This window comes from Dermacentor silvarum, chromosome 6 (assembly GCF_013339745.2).
Source record: "Dermacentor silvarum isolate Dsil-2018 chromosome 6, BIME_Dsil_1.4, whole genome shotgun sequence".
NCBI lineage: Eukaryota > Metazoa > Arthropoda > Arachnida > Ixodida > Ixodidae > Dermacentor > Dermacentor silvarum.
Window position 1 is genome coordinate 79,328,769 of NC_051159.1, and position 17,559 is coordinate 79,346,327.

Here is a 17,559-nt window from a genome sequence, read left to right on the forward strand (position 1 = left end):
ACTTTAGCGTTTGGACAAACTTGAACAACATAAATTTTCTTATAAACTGACTGCTAACACTTCGTGCTGAATGGCTAACTTTCCTTGTGAAAAACTTTCCTCAATGCAATAGAAAGAAAGAAAAAATATAAAGCTACAGTACGAAAACGAAATATTTGACAAAGCAAGAAACGTCACTGGTTTACCTAAACTACAGAACCTGTTGTAACCTGTAACACAGGTATGACTCATCGAAAGCCAAAGACGCTATTCAGTGCGATAATCGCTACTGCAGCGTCTTCAAATCGCACATTTAACTTCATAAAAGTTGCTCAACGGTTGCCCAGCTCGGCTTTTAGAAGAAACACATTAGAAGGTGGAGCGCATTTAGTTTCTTGCCTCATTCAACTTATCGTCTTTACGTTGACGTATGTATCTAGTGTTGTCAGTCAAGAACTAAGTAATTAAAATGTTTAATATCTTATTGGTTACATGAGTGCTTTCATCCGACCTCAGCAGCCAACAGCCTTGTACTTCCCATCGAGAGGGACAGATCATAGTAAAGAAAAAAAATTGCAGGGAAGTTAACCAGCGCAGAAAATACAGTTTGCTACCCTACTCTGCGGCGTGGGGGAGGGGGAGGTAGAAAGGTAAGAAGAAAGTAGAGAGAGAGAGAGAGAGAGAGAGGGAGGGCACCGACACAAGATCGCAGCCGGTCACGATCACCGTACACTACAAAATGCTTTGTACCGGCAATGGTGTGTGATCAACTCGAGCTAGCGAAGTCGCGAGCGATCGACTCCGTACACTATAGCAAGGACAGTTACACAGAATGTGTTCAAGGGTCTCCTCGTGACCATAGTCGTGACATCGTGACACGTTGCGTTATCGGCCGCCCGTTCCAATCCGAAAATCAAAATACTTTGTAAAGCCCACTCTTAGCCATAGCCGACCACGTGATCATAGTCGTGACACGTTGTGCTATCGGCCGCCCGTTCCAATCCGAAAATCAGAATACTTTGTAAAGGCCAGTCCTAGCCATAGCCGACCACGTGACCATAGTCGTGTCACGTTGCGTCATCGGCTGCCCATTTCAAAGCGAAAATCAGAATACTTTGTAAAGGCCACTCCTAGGCATAGCCGACCACGTCACCATTTTCGTGACACGTTGCGTTATCGGCAGCCCGTTCCAATCTGCAAATCAGAATACCTTGTAAAGGCCAGTCCTAGCCATAGCCGACAGAGCAGGGTACTGGACTCTGCTTCGCGTTGGCAGATGGGATGCGAAGAGGGGGAAAACTTGAAAATGAATAGCCAGTGATTGTAATATTAATCAATTTTAGTTTAAACACGAGCAACTTACGAACCGTAGACTCGCAGAACGACGAACTACAATGACGTAAGAGCAAGCGTTTGAATTGTACCACGTGAAAAGGGAAACAATATTTGCTAAATCAGAGAAGAAGCATGTAGCGTGCAACAGTCAATGATACAATCGTATCCAGCAATGAGCGAAAGACCAGAAAATACATGACGTAAGGAAGATAGCCAAAAACATTTACCCAATCAACGAGATAGATCTTAATGCGTTCTCAAGCTTATCAGCATAATAGCCTTGACCTGCAGAAGTCGGTAACGCGTTCCAGTCAGTTATCATTCGAGGAAAGAGAAGGCATTGCTAAGTGTTTGTGGTTTCGACCACACGAACAAATTAAGTACTATCGGCCGAAAAAGTTTACGGAACAAGGGATCTGACAAAAAAGCTGAATATGTCCGCAGCCTCAAAACACAGCCTGGTATTCCCATTTCCAGCCTCTACTGGTATATGCGAACAACAATGTGATGTACGGCTTTACTGGCTACTTTTAAAAGCTGCTGGGATATTTAGCGTTTTCTGAAATCCCATGGTCCGTAAACTTTTTTGGTCGACAGTACATCACTATGTCTGCGGGGACGAATCAGTCAAGGCCAGGCACTATATGGTCACACCATTGAACACGCGTCCACCACTACGGGAGAAAAGATGCTCCAAAAGTAGTAAAATCCACCATACAGTTTGCAGCAGGAATCATGCAAATAAAACATCGATTTCAGTTTACAGTTTCATTTCACCACGCACCTATTTTTTGATAACTACGTAACTATGCGTTACGTAGTTATAACTATGTGTCAACGCTGCTCTGTTATAGTGCAATGAAAGTAACCTATAAGGAGACCTCGAAGTGGTAAATCGAAAATTAAATGTCGATGAATAGTTTTCTTGCATAATTAATCTAAACGCAATATCTGTGGATCAAAAAGGTGGCATCATCATTTCGGGCATCGCCCGATGTTGCTATCTTAACGTATCGTTCCTTTCTGCGCTTTAAGGGTGATTTGGAGTGGTCTACATAGACACAATTGTGCGAGAGCCTGAGAGAGCCACCGTGAATAGTCAAATAGAGGGAAACCCACCAAGGACGAGTGATGCGAGAAGCGTGAAAGAGATGTTTGCGTTCGATTGCCGATATATCTGTAATGCGAGATAGCAGTGGAAATTGACGTGCATTTTGCTACAAGTCACCCTATGAGCTAGTTGCCTCTTTGTTGTTTGAGTACTCGTGCCCTCTCTTTGGAGTGCCATTGTCATGCACACTTTATTTTGTCTCGTTTTTTTATTTTATCTCTTCATCGCGTATTCTTGCTGCACTTCATTTAAACAAAGGTGTTCCAGGTAGCGCACGTGACGCGAGGTCACCTCAATTGACGTCGTGTGCAATTGCATTTGCATACTATCACATGCACATTCCTATGTATACCTGTTTCATGCGTTGCACACCTGTCTACGTGTAACGCCTTTGTAATGACATCATCTTATCGGAAGGTATAAATCGACGAGGGTGGAGGGACCGATGACTAAGACTTGGTTGTCTGCCCACTCGCATTGCGAACGTCTGCTTCGAATAACCGAATACGCTGTATATGGTTCGTTCGCTGTACCGGAGCGGACGTTGGCGGAAGTTGCAGCTCGTGGTTTTGACCACCTCGCAACAGCCGCACTAAATGTATCCGAGTGACCACACTCGCTGACCAATTCTGTGTTCGGGCATCATATTACAAAATGCTGCCTCGGACGCATCCTTTTCCCGTTTTTATCGTAGCACACATTAACGACTCTCTTAGTGAAATAGCTTTAATTTTTATGAATTACTTGTTTATCGCTTCGTTGAGGACATTTGTAACTTGGTACAGTTTTTTTTTCGATATAATTTCGTGCAGCCAACTAAGCTTGAAAAGATTGTTGCGCGAACTTGATCATTTATGAAGTTACCTCGCTTTGACCGAGGTCACGGATCTTCTCAAGCCGGTAATCTCATGTTTTTAATAGTGTTAACTACAGCGATCAGTGCGAACGAAAGAACTACAGATAGGTAAATTCCTGCACAGTGACATGTCTTACTGGCGCACAAATGTCACGAAATGGAAACTAACTTAAAAAACAAGAGCAAGAACAGATTTGGCAAGTAATTGCCATAAGGTTTAGTATGCGCATCATTTTATTATTATTATTATTATTATTATTATTATTATTATTATTATTATTATTATTATTATTATTATTCATCTTGTTCGCAGTGTTAGCCTAGCGTAATTTAGCGGGAACAGAATGAAATCAGAGCATTAATTACGAATCAGCAATGCACGAAAATTTTTATACCACTTTATTTCTTAAGGTAATTGGGATGTAAAGCTGAGTTGCAGGTTCAGATTTGAACAGGAAGTTCGTTGTCGGTCTTGTAATACAGCGTTGCTGCGTTATCATCATCATCAGCCTATATTTATGTCCACTGCAGGACGAAGGCCTCTCCCTGCGATCACCAATTACCCCTGTCTTGCGCTAGCTGATTCCAACTTCCGCCTGCAAATTTCCTAACTTCATCACCCCACCTAGTCTTCTGCCGTCACCGACTGTGCTTCCCTTCTCTTGGTGTCCATTCTGTAACTCTAATGGTCCACCGGTTATCCATCCTACGCATCACATGGCCTGCCCAGTTCCATTTTTGCCTCTTAATGTCAACTAAAACGCCGGCTATCTCCGTTTGCTCTCTGATCCTCCCTGATCTACCTACCTCATGGTGCGTTATAATGGTCGTCAAATAATTACTGAGCCGTTGTAAAGCAATGATTCCTTTTGCTCAATTACATTCCTTTCTCATCATTCACCATTCGTGACTGGCCGATCCTTTTGATAACGTTGGCGAAGTGCCGCTCGGACCACTGACAATACGCGAAAAGCACCGGAATAGAATCGTTACGCCATATATCGACCCTGAATGCTCAAACGTTGAGAACAGCTCTGTCTGCCACTGTTACTTCACATCATATCCATATCTGTCCCTTTTCAAGTATATACGTGTATCCAATAAAACACGCACGCGGAAAACGTTTGTTAGAATGAGTGTGCGTACTGTTTAGTTGACAGGTCACGCGTCAGGCATATCGTGCGACCTTCGATTTTTTTCCGCTTTGGTGTCTAAGGCGTCGCTCGCGCCACTTGTACACTCATATAGACCGTTGGATTTCGTTGCTGCTACATCGTCAAACAACGGTATCCGCTAGCGCGTGACGCTTGATGTGGCTTAGATTATTATGAAAATTTCGTAAGTGGTCGTAATTAGCAAAATACCTACGGGCACAGCGAGGAGTAAACACGATGTTATCTCTCGGAAGCTCAGTACCGCCCGCCGCAAGCACCACAGATAGTTGTGTTTGGACCCTGATGTGCCGGATAGAAATACCTCTTTCGACCTACGGCCGTTATAAGCTGTTAAGTTCGAAGCAAACATCGAAAACGAACCTTTTTTAGGCACAGTTAATGCACGTATGAAATCAGTGTCCCAAGCCTGTTTGCTTTCCTTTAAGAAGATACTAAAAATTGATCAGACAAAGGGCCTAAATAGAGTCGAAAAGGACTGGCTTCACACACAAACACATGCACATATCACATATGCACATATCGTTTGTTTTAACAGCGAAGCTGTTTAAGCTGGAGGTAGTCCGGTGGTGTACGCCCTAAATGTGGGCCGATCCTGGAGGTAGTGCAGAAAGAGTCCAAGCGCAATGACACACACTCCTGTGAATTAGCGAAGCTGTTTAAGCTCGACGATGGTCCGTCGAGTGTACGCCGCAAAACCTCCGCCTGACGATGACGTCACCAAGCGTCGCCCAGCAACGCTTCGCCCCAGCTGCGCCGACCGCGCCGAGCCTCGCCACAGCTGCGTGAGCCGTGACGTCATCCCGCGCGCCGCATCGCTTCGCCTTAGCTTTGCCGAGCCATGACGTCACCGCGCCGTGCGGAGTGGTTGCCGCGGCTGCGCAGAGGCGAAGCTAAGCCGTGACGTCACTGCGCCGACCCACGGGATATATAGCTCCGCGTCTCCGCCGCGACGACACAAAAGCCCCGCCGTCTCCGCGGCGAGCACATCGCCGTGAAGATGGGGCGGCCGAAGAAGAGGAAGCGCGGCGCGAATGCCGCCGCGCCGTTACTCGAGAGCGAGTGAGATGACTTCGGTCCGATCCCGAGTATCGCGCCGCCGAAACGGCGGCGAAACGTCGGCGATTCGCAGAATATTCGGAGTTACGAGCCCGCGAAATCGAGCAAAAGCGTTTGAGCTTCCAGAAGCGTCCAGATACTTTGATGACCGAGTGTTCGTTACTTCTTGGACTGTCGATGATTCCGAGGTGATCTTGCGCAAAACGTGGCCGAGTCTCAAAGTATAACCTCGCAAAACTTTGCCGAGCCGAGATAAAGCTAGGTGCCAGCTTCGCTGTTTGCCCAGTCTTCGCACCACTAGTGTGAAGGCGCCCCTAATTTCTTTAACTATGTCACGATTAGGTTTATTTACGCATTAATTTTTTTTGTCAGCTCATCACAAGGGGGTTCCGTCGTTTGCGTCTTTCGGTAAAACTAGATAAGGATGTCTGTCTGCATGTAATATTAGCACTATGCCTGCCTGGGGACAACTTATAATTTCCAAGTGCAAAACAAAACGAACACAGGCGTTGTTGCACTAGACTGCTGTCTGCAGTGCTACCTGTGACAGCAGTAAAGGATTGTTGATTCAAACCTAGTCTGTGCATGATACCTAAAAAAAAAAAAGCGGAATTCCAATTCTGTCTAACATAGAAGTTTTTTCTTTGATTTCATATATATCCAATGGATCTTGAAGCCGCTTCATTCAAACGAGACTTCGGGCGCTTTTTAACGACATGATTTTAAGGGGAAGTTGACTCCTTTAGGTGGCACCGGCAGCTCCTCAGCGCTTGGCAACGAAAAATGCTGTCACAAAATGTGCGGGAAAACAGTGAATACAGTCAGATACTTATGTAACATAGTAGATAACTACATAATAACTTATAACATGCTTTGACCTACATAACACGTACATCATCCGTAGCATCGTGACATTTTGTATTAGATGACACTAAACGTTTATGTAAAGCTAACATACTGATATCTTTTAAGAAATCTTTTAAATAGACAAATGCTTTTCTTTGCAACACCGCTATTGGCCATGGTCCAAGTATACAGAGTATTTCAGCGAAAACGTTCAAACATTTTTAAAGGTTGCCTGTGGCAGATCGCACAATCCTAGTTCATGAGCCGGTCTACTCGAAGAGGCGGATATTACTTGCACAAGAAATTGAAATGCTTAATGGAATAATCTTTAAAAATTCACAGGTTAAGTTTTTCACTAATTACCGTATGGCCCATATTGCACTTTGCAAACTCTAGCCGTGGCGTTCGCAAGGTGGATCCACTTAGAACGAATTCTCAGGATGACACCAGTTTCGAGATATTAATTCCCCAACTTTGCGGAGAAATGCATTGGCGTTCCAGTTACTTTCTTCACAAAACGTAGTTTTATGCATTGACGCACAAAAGTAACTGGAACGCCAATGCATTTCTCCGCAAAGTTTGGCAATAAACATCTCGAAACTGGTGTCATCCTGAGAATTCGTTCCAAGGGCATCCGCCTTGCGAACGCCACGGCTAGAACTTATAAATTGCAATATGGGCCATAAGGTATCTAGTTAAAAACTAGCGCTGCGCCTACACCTTTCACTTGTGAGTGTTTCGAGGAGACATTCAGAAAAATGACAGTTATGTGTCCAGCTGAAAGTGTGGGAAGTGCGTATGCAAAACATGGCATGACGAAACGTGTGCGTAACGTTATGCCTCGTATTGTTTTGATGCTGTCTTTCAAAACAGTATAAAATCGATCTCAATCTTAGTGTCAATACTAGCTTGCAGTCGTTTGACAACTGTGTGCACTTGAATACGCTCAGTTGGCAGGCCTTCTACCCGGGGCTGTACTTTGTAATCACTGATTTCACTTTCCATTCCATTTCACCCTTCGTCTTTATCTTGCACGCCGCTAGCGCTGCCGTTGTGACTGGGACAGGAGACTCGGTCGGCGCGAAGTATGATAAGAAAACAATGGGCAATGAAATGAATCGCGACAAAATAAACCCTCTGCTTCGGACCTAATGAACCGCGTCGCCCATTGTCTTTAATTGCATGCGGCACTTTTCCGAGTTGTTTCTGAGAATATTATGTTCGAAAACAGCGCAATCGGCGGCGCCGAGAAAATTCAAGTTGGCTCCTGGCTTCACGCACTCACATCATCATAATCATCGAACATCATAAACATCGCCTTGTTTAGCACGAGCGCGGCCAGTTACTGGGTGAACAGCGATGTCACACAGAACACGCGCGGTCGCATTATGACGTTTTTGATTGGGCTCATGCCAGCTGCATTGATAAATTATTTAATTTGTGCCTCTGATGTCCTATGGCACTTGAGAGAAGGTATTACAAAGGCGGTTGCCCATTTCTTTTGAAATTACTTGATGAATACAAGACTGCTGTGCAGCACTACGCCAGGTGGATGACTGTCCCAGAGGGAGAGAGTGAAAACTTGATGTTTGCCGCGAAAGACGAGATAAACTGGAGAGAAAACCTCCCACTCTATCGCGCCAGTTAGCAATAACGACAAATAAGAGAGAGAACTTGGTTAACTAGAAAATTTTCCAGTTAACTCAGGCTCTTTGCCACCAGGAAAAACCAGGAAAACCTGAAATTTTAGGGGAATTTGTCAGTTCTGGAACGTCTAGAAATAAAAGGGGAAAGGGGGGAGTAAAAGGGGGAGAGAACACATCGTCCAAATAGCTAATTCAAGTTATAAATTTAAACCTATTTTTTGTATGGTGCCTGAAGGTAACGCTTTAGGGTCTCTACTATTTAAAATATACCTTAACCATATATATATTAATTCCAAAGCAATATTTATCATCTATGGAGATGATACCAGCATATTTTTTATGTGTAATGAAACAAGGCAATCACTACAGTGCTGGTCGGACTGGAACTACACGCAGTATAATGAAAGAAAATCTAGAATAGTAATATTCAAGCCAAAAAGTAAATCAGTCCCTCCACACAAGCAATAGTTCTTATCTCTCGTAATATTGAAATTTTTGATGTTCTTAAGTGCCTTGCACTTACAATCTCGTCTAATACGTCCTTGGAGAACCATATAAACCATTTACTAAAAAACTAGCTCAAACCACGGGCGCAGTAGGTCGTGTTAGATATCAGCTAACTTCAAGAATAAAACTATTCATTGTTCTACTCGTATATAAATTATTGTCAACTTTTATGGGGAACAGCAAGATATTCTAATTTGCACTGAATTCACTTTATTCATAAAAGATATGTTCGTCACTTTTTCACTGCAGCATATGGCTCACCCAGGGGTTGAGCTTTTTTTCGGAAGTGCCAGATAATTAGCATACATAACGTATATAGATACCGGCTGAGTGTAACATTTAAACTAGATGCGCAAAGAGACGTTCTGGCATGTCTGGCACGCTTAGAGCAAAATATACTGTATTACCCCACAAGACATGGTGAGCATCGGATTGTAAGTATACACCTCGTCTGAATTCTAGCAAACAGCGTCCGTGCTTTACATCGCCTTCGCTCCTTAATAACTGTCATGCTACCAACTTTGATATTTTTGCTTGCAGGTATTGCGAGCTGCGTGAAATGTACACGTTATCTTGATTATTACATATTAACAATGTTATTTCACATGTGAAATGCAATACTTTGCCCACTGATATTGCTTTTGTTTGTTCATGCTGTACTTTACTGCTCGTGTGAGCTGATTTCGTGCTAATTGTGTGCGCTGCCATCACGCTGATGCCAAACTATATTTAATTACGGCCTGTGGACTCGCTAGGCTGCATAAGTTAGGCCTGCCATCGGTTGGTTGTACACGGTGGCAAATAAACTCATATCATTTCAACTTGCGCTTGGCGCTACGGCACGTGAGACGCAGGGCTAGAACGCGCTGTTTGCAGTGCCTGTCTCCACCAGTTCCGCCTATTGCCGCGCCTAAACTACGTCCGCTTTCGATCCAAAAACACAGAGACGGGACTCGCGCTCCACCAACGTCTGCGGGCGCAGCGTGAGAACAACGCGATGCAGTTGTCCCACGCGGGTTTCAAATATCTGTTTCCGATTTGTCTGAGCCTTCGAGCGTCGTCGAGCAGTGATCACGAAGGCGCCTGGTTCCCGTGTGCCATTTATATTGGAGCAGACAGCTGTTTCGGTTTGCTTTATTTGTACAATTCGTATTTATTTATTTATTTATTATTAATTATTATTTATTTATTTACTTACTTATTTAATTATTTGCTGTGAAATATAGGAAGTTTGGCTACAGAAAGAGCCGGCTAGCCCAAAATCATAGCTCAGTAAAAACAAAAAGAAGAAGGTAATGAAATTACAAAACACTATCAAAAGTCTATAACGAAAAATGTCACAGTTTCGCCCTAAGGGCGAACCAATGAATGCGATAGCAACACAGCAATGTCATACGAAGTAAGGTGAGCGGCTTTGGTAGCAATATGAATTGTAGTAAGCATGAGCTGATTAAGTAGCAGGTGTGCTGCAGCGTAAGTAGACCGACATGAAGAGAGACTCGATGACCACGAGGAGGCGCGTGTGAAACGGTGGTGTTGATGAGAAGCGCTTCCCGTGGGCAGCGCGTGCGAAGGGACACACCTGTAGTGCTGCACTGCCGATCCGGGCAGCATTGCATGTGTAGCGTGCGTTGGAAAATGTGGCACGACTATTACTAACTGAATGAACAAGCGTGGTGTGAGCGCGCACAAACAAACACGAATAGATCACACTGAATGACTGCAGACAACGACTGTCAAAACGCTGGCAGCAAGCTGCGGCGGCGAAGGTACGTGCGGTCTATCGCTTCAACGGAAACTGAGCGGCGAATGCACAGTGCATAAAGGTCAGAGCCGTGGGGAGATAAGAGACGGTGCGGGGCGAGCGACGAGCGCGGTTGTTGGCAGAGTAGAAGTGCGCCCCCCCTCCCCTCCCCCGCTCTTTCCGGCGCTGGCTTCCCGCTTCCTTGCTTGCGCGTGGGAGATTGAGTGCGTTCGCTCTCCATGATAGCGCGCGTCCCCGCACGCTTCCGCTCGGGCATACGGCGCGCGGCGAAGATTTTATCTATAGGGAACCTCACGGCGACGACGACGGCGACGCCGACGGCAGAAATCCGGTTGAAGTGTCCATATAATTGCTATCGCAATAATAACAAATCATTAACAGAGGACAAATGTGGATCGCGGATAACATAGAGAAAAGTGGAAAAAGTAATGTTTATAAGAGCACAAAAGAGCAACACAAGCAATGACAGTTCATGGGAACAGAGAGAGATAGAAAAGAAACTATGGCTCACGATGAATCCGTCGTCAAGTCACTAATGGCGAAAAAATTCCGTAGGGACTTGAAAGCTAATTGTTTTTTTTTTTTGTGTGTGTGTGTGTCAAAATCTGCTTAAGGGCGCTCTGCATTGCCGTGTTTCGTGTTTTCCCGCCGCGGTGTTTTTTTTTAAGACCGTTTTGGGACTAACTGCTGCCGTTTTTCGCAGCCTTTTGTTGTGCACGAAGCTTATAAATTTGATTAGCAGCAACAACAACAATTATACTACTACTACTACTACTATACTACTACTACTACTACTACTACTACTACTACTACTACTACTACTACTACTACTACGTTCCAGTTACTTTTGACCATCATTGCATAAAACGACGTTTTGTTAAGAAAGTAACTGGAACGCCAATGCATTCCTCCGCGAATTTCGGGAATTCATATCTCGGAACTGGTGTCATCCTGAGAATTCGTTCCAAGTGGATGTGCCTTGCGAACTCCACGGCTAGAGTTTGTAAATTGCCATATTGGCCATGAGGTAATTATACAAAAACTTAACTATTGAATTTCTGTTAATTACTCGATAATGCATTTCAATTTCTTGTGGAAGTAATGTGCGCCTCTTCGAGTAGACCAGCTCGTGGACTAGAATTGTGCTATCGGCCACAGGCAACATTTAACAAAATTTTGAAAGTGTTCGCTGAAACATCCTGTATATACGTATACTATAGTGCGACTGCACTTCGATCCTCGGAGAGGCAGGACGTGTGTCGGGTGATATGACGAGTTAAATATTATGTCCGCGACCTCAAAGAATTGCGACGACGTTGCGCGCATCGCAAATGAGTTGTTTTTTCAGAAAATGGAAGTATCAGCTTTTCAGCTGCACGGGGGCCACACGTACATGAAGGTGTTCCATAAAACCGAAGACTTTATCTGTGACTCCTGCCGACTCAATTGTGAGCATTATTGTTCTGTTATCTCCGTCTTCCTTTATACTTTTGTAGCTTTATTTTTTTTTTTGCTCCTTGTGAATTAAAAAAGAGAAATCATATCGTGGGCGTCTTACTGCTCAATCGCATTTCTTAATTTCTAATCTTATTCGCTCAATCTTTCGAGCTTTTTTGTCTGCCCCACTGACTTGGTGAAACCTCCTCTACCCCTATTCTAGCCACTGTACCTCCTCAGTGGGTAGGCGCCATAGTTTGATATAATCATCATTGTAATCATCATCATCATCGTTGTCATCGTCGTCGTAATCTGTGCGAACCTGCAGACCCGCAAGTTTACAGCGGTAGGAAAAGGTGAAGTTTGCTGATTTTGCTTTATGGCGCATCGTACAGCCACATTGCGTTATAGCGTGACTGTATCGTCACGCAAATATTTACGGCCATCACATGCTTGTGAGACGGCTCTCTCGTCTTTTCTTTTTATAACGATGTACGCTGTTGTCAAACACAGGGCACCCGCTTTGCAAACCGTGAAGAAATCGCCACGCAGCAATTACAATGTGTAATATGCTTCTTATATTGCATTCAGGCGGTTAATACGTATTGCGTTGTGCCTATAGCAGCAGTAAGTCTGAAAAAAAAATCCGCAATGGCATCTGGCAAAACGTTATTTGGCACTTTCCTCGTTTGTCGGCACCACCACCGAAGCCCGCCGCCAGGATACCCTCGCAAGCGTGAATGATGCATGGAGCCCGATGCAACTGAAACCGGGCTACTATATCAGCGGAACGCAAGTAAGAAACCGATTATCTGTTTCTCAACTCCATCATTTTTACTGGCCTTTCTTTTGTTAATTTCGCTTGTAATTTTAATACTCCGTCTGTCTACTAAGAGAAAGTAGTACAACGTCCGACATCTCCTCTCCTCCTCTATATCAAGGGCAGTTCGACAATTAAAAAAAAAAGAAAATCCTTAACAAGAGGGATGGCGATAGCGAAAGGAAAGCTCAAACTCCACAGGCGGCTTTTGCCAGCCTTGAGCTTCAATAACCATGCACGTGTCCTTGTTGTTTTTTGTCTTCACATGCGTGTCCATCTCGCCCACTGATGCCCATGTTCCAAGAACGAAAAGAAAAAAATATATATACTATGCTAAAGAAGCCTGGCGTTGTCTTTACGCGAGTATGATGGATGCCCTCTCCGCTTGGTTCATTTGGCCGTGAAGGCGCCCCCCCGCTAGCTATCCGGTTACAAGAGACCCTTTCTCCGCCGACGATACGTTCCTTGACGCGGATACCAGCGCGCCCGTCTTGCAGAGATCACGATGCAAAGCGAACGCTAAACGTCCTTTCCCCGCTGTGCGGCCGATGGGGGCCCTTAGCTGGTTAATGGAAAACAAGGCGCAGGTGCAAACTGTGCTGCTTGCGTCGTTGTATCCAGGCGAAATCCGTAAGCAAGCAGACAGAGGGGTGGACGTTGTTGTGAAAGAGTCGGGGAAAGCGAGAGCACGAGGCCGCATGCACAGCACATAGCTTTCTCTTCCATGTTTCGTTGTTCTTGCTTTCGATGGCCTCTGACGTGCGTTTTGATCGAACCTATAGCCATACCATATAACTCCGACTGACGATGTGTCTCCTATCTGCTGGTCGAAGACAATAAACGCAAACAGGGTCGGTGTACAAATTGTTGCTGGAAACCGCGAGTGGACGAGAGAAGTAAGGGCGGTAGTACATGACAGAAGCACAGCGCTTCTTCGTGTCTCCTCGGCTTAAGTGTCAATGAGAACCAAAAGCAAACGTTCACAGTTACTACCTCAAGGTAAACGTCGCTGCCAGAATGATCAGTCAATGCCAGCGCTTCGAAAACTGACTGGAAAAGGCACTTCGGAAGGCGGTATGGTCTGAGGCTGAATGCCAGTACTAACACCTGAGTAGCATTGCGCCGAATCTCTTTGCTTCGCACGCACTACTACGATAGGTTAAAGAGGCTCTGAGCAAGAAAGCGTACGCGAACGCTTCACTTACGCGTGTCGTGGTGGTGTCGGCAAGTGGCGTTAAGCTTCTTGGGCTAGATGCTTGCTGGGAACTCTTCACTGAAGTGCATGTGATCAAAAGCATCTATCAAAAGATCATCTTCTGCTGTGTTTGCTCATCGTCGTCTCTCTATTGTCAATCAGTGGCGTTTCTTCTCGAACAACTTCGACGGCCCGGAATTCAGTCAGTGGTAGAGCGGCTTTGTTGCGCCCGCAACAGTGATGCCAGGGCTATAGGTAAACCTCAGTAAACTCCAGCCATATTTGCATTTGTCATTGACGGCGCCACCACTATCAGCGTCACCTGTCGGAGAGGACTTTAAGCTATTGTCTGCACGAATCGAATCACCTGATCTTCAGAAAGCAATGGAAATACCGCTGCGCCTGCACAGTGCAAGTGCTTCTCAATCCGCCGCAACGAACACTGTACAGGGATGTTTGTTTTCTTGTGAGCTGTCGATCGCGTTCCACGAAAGCGAGCTGTTGATGAATCTCTCATCAAGTGGTTCGTGGGAAAGAGATGCACTCTCCGTCATTTGCGTAGAGGTCACTAATCAACACATCTGCTTAAAGCTGGCAGCTGGCCCGCCCTCCCGACAGCGCATCGCGAGCTCCCCCGGTTCTCGCAATACGAGGTTCTGTTTGTGCTTCACGCATTCTGCTATATCATGCCCGGCGTAGGATCAAGGCACGACGCCGAGATGTTTGATCGTTAAGAGAACTGCTGTCGACTTCTGTGCGAGCCGTGTAAAAAAAGAGGATAAAAGGAAATAAAGTCAATCGCTACTCGGTTTGCTATACGAAGGCGACTGCACTACGCGAGAAAGCACTTAAGAAATTTGGAGGGCGCTTAAGGTTCGCTTTCAAGAGTGGAACGCGATATCATTCAAAGATCCCCGACTCCTTCTTACGCTACATGACAACTGCAGCTTAAGCAACTGTAACGGTTACCGGGAAACGCTGGCGCCGAACGCTATGCACGAAAACGAGCTTTCTGTTAGAAACGCGGCCTCTTGCGTGGGCCGATCCCGGAGAATGTGAGCAACCGCGCAAAAAAAAAAGAAAAAAAAAACTTACTTTCAGGTTTCCGTTACGGTTTCGCACTTTTAATATTTCAGTCTGAGAAGATTTAACATAAAAGGCATGCGCTGTAGTTGTTTTGCTTCGTGACATTTGTTTGTGGGTTGTCATTCTCAAAATTCCGAGGAGTATAGCTTTGTCAAGAATGTAAGACGAGGAATATGAGCAACATTAGTGATAGAATGGTGCGGCAATATAACCCGCATATGCCGCACGTCATATATAGCAAGGCGTGGCATATACATATACATATACCTAAGTACATTCTGAGGGCCTGTGTGGTTGGGGATGATTTTCTCGGCCGCGGACGCCGGCGCCGAGACCGACGACGACGCCGGATTTTCTGCGACACGGGGCCCTTAACGCTGCCGCGTTAAAATGTCACTGGATCGTCCGCACAAGAAACTGCAGTATCATTTAAATGTAAAGCCTAAAACTATTTCAGCGTTAAAAACTTCGCTTGCCGCATTACATTATTCGCATTTTCGTCGCGTGCAACTCTTGTGAAAAAACAAAAATATTCAGTGCCGATTTAGCGATAAAAAAATTATGGGGTTTTACGTGCCAAAACCAGTTCTGATTATGAGGCACGCCGTAGTGGGGGACTCCGGAAATTTGGACCACCTGGGGTTCTTTAACGTGCACCTAAATCTAAGTACACGGGTGTTTTCGGCCGATTTAGCGATGAACGCGAGAGAAATGCGTGAGCATTACGGAGCACCTCTCTCAGGTCCCGGAACCGTAACTTAAACTGCCTTCACCACATTGAAAAGTGTGTTCAGGAGTTCATTCGACACACGTCCCGGCCTCTCCCAGAAGCGAAGTGCAATTGACGGTGGTCCAGAGCAGGCCACCGTCAGTTTCATTACATAAATATATATACCTCTACTACGTGATCGGCTTCCCACACTTCACACACACATACACTTATACATTTTTTTTCCTACTTTGACACTTCTAATGCTAACGCATTAAAATTTGGCAGTTATAGCTCGAGGGGCGAAGCGTTGAGAGCGATATCAAGTTTTAGCGTTGCGCTTAAATTGTGCGGAGGTGCGACACGTTGTCGCGACACAGCAGGACCTCCTCTATTTAAATGATAGAGGAGGAGGCGCTGGCTGGGCAGCAGAAACAGCGCCCTGACAGCTACCAGGCGTCTCACGACGCTGGCGTGATTGGGAGCGTTGGCCAGCGGCGTTGCAGGCATCGGAACTTGATGATGCAACGGATCGGACCGACATTAGACAGTGCACTGTGAAATATGAGATGACGTTAGCCTGTCGTTTACTGTCCGTTCTGCTCGGAGCCGTTCATACACACAGCAGCAGCAGCAGCTCAGGCAGGTACGTTATAGTGTGCTTATAGTGGCGTCCGCGCCCAGCAGCTGATCAGATCAGCTGAATTCAAAAACGCCGCCCTGGCGCCGCGATCGAGGCGACTGAGCGTAGCGTTAATGGTGAACAGCTTCGTCGTTGTTGCAAACCAAACGCACTCCGCGTCTCTGGAGGCCCTCTGACACTCGGCACGCGAGCGGCGAATTCGCGATTTAGCGGGATAGCACCACAACGGCGACGGCGTTCTTGCACCTATAGAGTGCCCGTGTAATCGCTGTCGCAATGAAAAACGGTGAAGAACTGGCGGAAACAATAAGGAAGAGTTGAATTGAATTCTGGGGTTCTACGTGCCAAAACCACGATTTCATTATGAGGCACGTCGTAGTGGGGGGACTGCGGATTAACTTTGACAACCATGGGGATCTTTACAGTGCCTCCAATGCACGGCACACGCGGGCGTTTTTGCATTTCGCTCCCATCGAAATGCGGCCGCTGCGGCCGGGATTTGATCCCGCGACCTCGTTCTTAGCAGCGCAACCGCCGCTAAGCCACTGCGGCGGGTAAAGAGAAAGAACTGAGCCCGTATTCAGAAAAAGAAGAAAAAATAAAGCCTAAAAAGCCTAATAAAAATAAAACACACGAATTGTTCGTAATTGTTCGAGTTGTTCGTACTGGCAGCAAATGCTTATGGTGGGCATATTATTAGCCAAGGCGGCCGACCAATGGCAAAAAAATCACTTACAAACGAAAAGGTTCGTGAATGCAGGCCCTGATTTGGTAGAAGAACTGACATAGTAAATAAAGAAAAAGAAAGGTGTACAACGGAGAAGCGCGGAGCGAAAAAAAAAAATCACCGCATATCCACGAAGTGAATGATGATGAGTGGGCGCTGCACCGGGGCATCATTCGGGTAACCGTAAATCCCCCCCCCCCCCCCCCCGTATCTATACAGGGTGTTTCCGCGAACACTTTCATAATTTATTTAAGGTTGCCCGTGGCAGATAGCCCAATTCTAGTTAATGAGCTGGTCTACTCGAAGAGGCGGACATTACTTGCACAAAAAATTAAAATATAGAATCGACTAATTAGCAAAGACTTTCTAATTAAGTTTTTAACTAATTAACTGATGGTCCATATTGCAATTTACAAATTGTAGCCGTGGAGTTCACAAGGTGGATCCACTTAGAATTAATTCTCAGAATGACACCAGTTTCGAGATAATTCCCGAACTTTGCGGAGAAATGCATTGGCGTTCCAGTTAATTTTGTGCTTCAATGCAAGAAGTGACGTTTTGTTAAGAACCTATCTGGAACGCTAATGCATTTGTCCGCAAAGTTCGGGAATTAATATCTAGAAACTGGTGTCATCCCGAGAATTCGTCCCAAGTGGATCCGCCTTG

At 45.5% G+C, this 17,559-nt stretch overlaps 2 protein-coding genes across 3 annotated transcripts in view; one reads left to right on the top strand and one right to left on the bottom strand.

The window, feature by feature from the left end:
• Positions 1-17,559, bottom strand: part of LOC119456744 (acetylcholinesterase) — a 266,636-nt gene that overhangs the window by 213,651 nt on the left and 35,426 nt on the right. The window lies entirely within an intron of this gene.
• LOC119455636 (doublesex- and mab-3-related transcription factor 1) overlaps positions 1-17,559 on the top strand; it is a 169,650-nt gene that overhangs the window by 1,553 nt on the left and 150,538 nt on the right. The window lies entirely within an intron of this gene.